The sequence below is a fragment of the Oratosquilla oratoria genome, chromosome 6 (genome assembly GCF_046742065.1).
Source record: "Oratosquilla oratoria isolate Oo_2021 chromosome 6, ASM4674206v1, whole genome shotgun sequence".
NCBI lineage: Eukaryota > Metazoa > Arthropoda > Malacostraca > Stomatopoda > Squillidae > Oratosquilla > Oratosquilla oratoria.
Genome location: NC_134782.1, coordinates 53,559,528 through 53,564,005, shown reverse-complemented (window position 1 = coordinate 53,564,005; position 4,478 = coordinate 53,559,528).

Here is a 4,478-nt window from a genome sequence, read left to right as displayed (position 1 = left end):
AGAAAGTATTAATATGACTTACCTTGTAACAATTCTGATACTTGATAACCTCCTCTTTTGGCTTCAACTATCGAAGAGCAATTGTAAAACGACAGGCGTGGGTTTGTAGCAATTAGATCTCGTGTCTACATCTATTGTGACACTCATAATTATAGTTTTATGTCAAGTGTTCTTATTATAACTTTGCTTCACCTGAGTTATGTTGATTTGAGTTGAATTGAAATATGTTTAATTGAAACGAGATAAGTTCAATTCACTTGAGTTCAAATGAGTTGAGTTGAACTGGGTTAAGTTAAGCCGTGTTGAGTTGAGTTGAACTGAGTTAAGTTGTGCTGATTTGAGATGAGTTGAGATCAATTGAGCTGAGGTGAGTTCAGATGATTTTAGTTGAGCTGAGCTAAGTTGATCTGAGTTGAGTCGAGTTGAGTTGAACTGAGTTGAGTTGAGTTAAACTGAGCTGAGTTGAGTTGAGTTGAGTTGAGTTGAGTTGAGTTGAGTTGAGTTGAGTTGAGTTGAGTTGAGTTGAGTTGAGTTGAGTTAAGTTAAGTTGAGTTGAGTTGAGTTGAGTTGAGTTGAGCTGGGTTGAGTTGAGTTGAGTTGAGTTGAGTTGAGTTGAGTTGAGTTGAGTTGAGTTGAGTTGAGTTGAGTTGAGTTGAGTTGAGTTGAGTTGAGTTGAGTTGAGTTGAGTTGAGTTGAGTTGAGTTGAGTTGAGTTGAGTTGAGTTGAGTTGAGTTGAGTTGAGGTGAATTGTGTTGAGCTGAGTTGAGTTGAAATGAGTTGAGGTGAATTCAATTAAATTTAGTTGAGTTCAGCTGAGTTCAGTAGAGTTAAGTGAATTGAGTTCAGTTCAGTTCAACTCACCTCAGTTCAGTTCAGTTGACATGAGTTGAATTGACTTGTCTTGAGTTGAGTGAAGTTGAATTAAAGTCAGTTCAGTTCAGTTCAGTTGGGTCGAGTTTAGTTTTCGTTCTTTGACCAGTCGTATTCGAGCAGGCAAAATATTGCCGCAGTGTAGCTTGTAGTCCTTGGCGTGAATGCAATTGCAAATAATGTTAATTAAGGAGATATCCATGTTTACACTTGATATTGATAAAGGAAATATGCTTGATATTAATACCGAAAAACAAGTTCTAGAATTAAAGAGAATGTTGTGTTCGCGTCTTATCCTGTATCTGAAATGTAACCCTTTTTAAGATATTCTACTATGAGAGATCATATTCCCATATTTTCCTATTTCTAGAAGCCCTGTGCTTATAGAAAACACCGTTTATAGTGTCACTTTAATAGAAGCTTCGTTTGAAGAAACGTAGTTCAACTAAATTCAGTGGCGGAGCAAGTGAAGTGTCTGGCAACTTCCATGCCCTCTTTCTAGATTTTACTTATTCTTACCTGACGAGACTTCTGCCCACACATCGAGCGATAAACGAGACAAAGAATCCACGCTCTGTCGATTCGTCATTCCTTCTTTACATATAAGAATACTCACAGTATATTGAGCTACAAGGTGCTGGATAGAACATCGTTGTTTGTAACAAAAACATACTGAATTGTGACTGGCAGTCCTTAATCTGTGTGTAAATGGATCATTTGTGTGGTGAGTAACATGTAAAGTATATCTGCGTGGGGGAGTGGCTGCTATTACGAAAACAGGGTAATACTTGAACTTCCACGTTAAATACCCTGTCTTCCTTTGAAATATGACTCAAAGCGAGAATATTACTGCCCCTGTGGATATTGAAAAATATAATTTAATTCCAACATAAACGTTGTTATCTTGACAACATGACAGCTTGACGAGTGGAACGCAACCCGTACATTCATGTGACAACTTATCAAAACCCGCCACCATTTAATAATTATATGTTTGGTAGATGTCTCCATTCCGATTCCACCACCTCCACCCCTTCCCGCCAATATAGCCATCCTGGTCGACCGCCCTCGCCGTTCACGCCAATTTCCTCCGCTAGTTAAGCTAACTTTAGGCGATACAGAAGGTGGCAGAGAAGAGGTTCAACATGACTAGGTCAAACGCGATTACGAGTGTGGTATTCAAACTTAGGGCCTCTAATTAGATTTTCTTCTCGTTATGTAACTGTCCTATTCTAACGTGATGTCCTTTTTTGCATGTAAAATTTCTATTATAATGTTATGTGTCCTTTATGCATGTAGATGACTTATTTAAGCATGATATATGTCCTTCTTTATTCTGAAGCTTGGAGACCCTATAAAAAAATAAACACACAAATGTATGAAAAAATAGATGGATGAACGAATGTATATATAGTTCTCTATTCATCATTCATTGACGGTTTAGATAAAAGAAATGCAAATTCAACTACAAAAGCACAGCTCTACAGCAAGAATGAAATTGTAGTGTGCACAAGAATACACACACGCATATACACACACTACATGACTCGGTGGCGCGGTTGGTAGAGTCCCAGACTGTCACTTCGACGGTCCAGGTTCGAACCCTGCCCAGGGCTGAAAATAATTTCAGTATCGCTACGCTTCGAGTCGTTACTCCAACTCTCTTGGATGGGGAGTTGGGTGTGTGTGTGCGTGTAAGGTCAAAACATTACCCATAGATCGGTCATACGAGCTCTAAGCTCTCTTCCGGAAGGGAAATAGCTGTCGATCACGAGTTCAACACGTGTTCCAAAAGACCAAGGTGAATCAAACACGTACACACATACACACGCACGCACACACACACACACACACACACACACACACACACACACACACACACACACACACACACACACACACACACACACACACACACACACACACACACACACACACACACATATATATATATATATATATATATATATATATATATATATATATATATATATATAACCTGCGAAACTAGTCAGGAATAAACTCAGGATTAAGACTCCTGTGTTTCCTATTCTACTTACGTCAACCTGTCAGAATGTCTCAACATACATATATATATATATATAAATATATACATATATACATATAGATATATGTGTGTGTGTGTGTGTGTGTGTGTGTGTGTGTGTGTGTGTGTATACACTCACACAAACAAACTTATACACATATATGTATACGCATACGGGGGTCATGACACTATAAAAAAGTTTGGATAGAAGAAAAGTATAAAGATATTGGTTCGCCTAAAGCGAGATGCGATGTAAGCGTTGTGACAGGTGAAAATTATATACACAGAATTGTGGAATCAAGCTCCGGCTCTAACGTCCATAAACCGGAAACTTAACCTCAGATATCATGCAACAAATTGGCCATGCAACTGATGTTAATTAATTGACGTTTCGTAAATCAAACATACAATGGTATACAAACAAATATACGAATGCAAAAGTTATTGTTGCTTTTATGATATATACATATCCATATACATATATATATATATATATATATATATATATATATATTTATATATATATATATATATATATATATGTGTATATATACATATGTATATATATATACATATATGCATATATGTATATATATATACATATATATATATGTATATATATAAATATACATATATATATGTATATATATATATATCATATATATTCATATATATATACATATAAATATATATATTTTCATATATATATATATTAATATATAAATATATATATATATATATATATATATATATGCAAGCAGTCACATCATCGTGATACAAAAATGCAAATTAACTACAGTAGAAGGGAAACTTGTAGACTGTAAATACTTTCGTATATTACATCTTCAGACTAAATGATAGAGATACAGAGTTGGGTTTAAATGTAAGTATCAGGTGGCAACCGTAGGGGGGGAAAGGGGGAGACAATACAATGTGAGGAGGGGGGATGACCTTACCCCTATCGACCTGACCAACACATAAGGCTCAATCTGGCGGAAAGATCTCGGTGACCATTTGGGTTACCAATTTTTCACATTTAAAATTACCATAGCTTAAGTTTATATTTTCATCAAATGTGCCTGATAGTAAACTGGATTCTATTATATTTCTTTCTTGTAGGCTTTTTTCTTTGGCTAAAATTGTTGCCTTAGACCCCTCAATATGATGGTTGTATAATGCTTTATGTTGGAATAACGCATTATTTTCCTGGGCAGATCTCACACTATATTTATGTTGGGAAATCCTTGTTTCCAAGTTTTTCCCAGTTTGTCCAATATAAAATTTATAACAATCTTGGCAAGGAATTTTATAGACCACACCGTTGTTGTTAGGAGGGCTGTTCTTAATTCAAGTTTTCTTAATGGTGTGGTCATATTTAAAAGCTACTTTGATATCCAATTTTTTGAGTAGGTTCACAGTACTAAGACAATTTTCATGAAAAGGAAGAACTAGTGTATTAAGTTGTTTATGGTTTCTTTGTTCTTGATTGCAAGTTTTGTAAAAGCGTTTCTTGGCGGTATTGTGACATTGATTAAAGATATGAGTGGGATATTTTAATTTT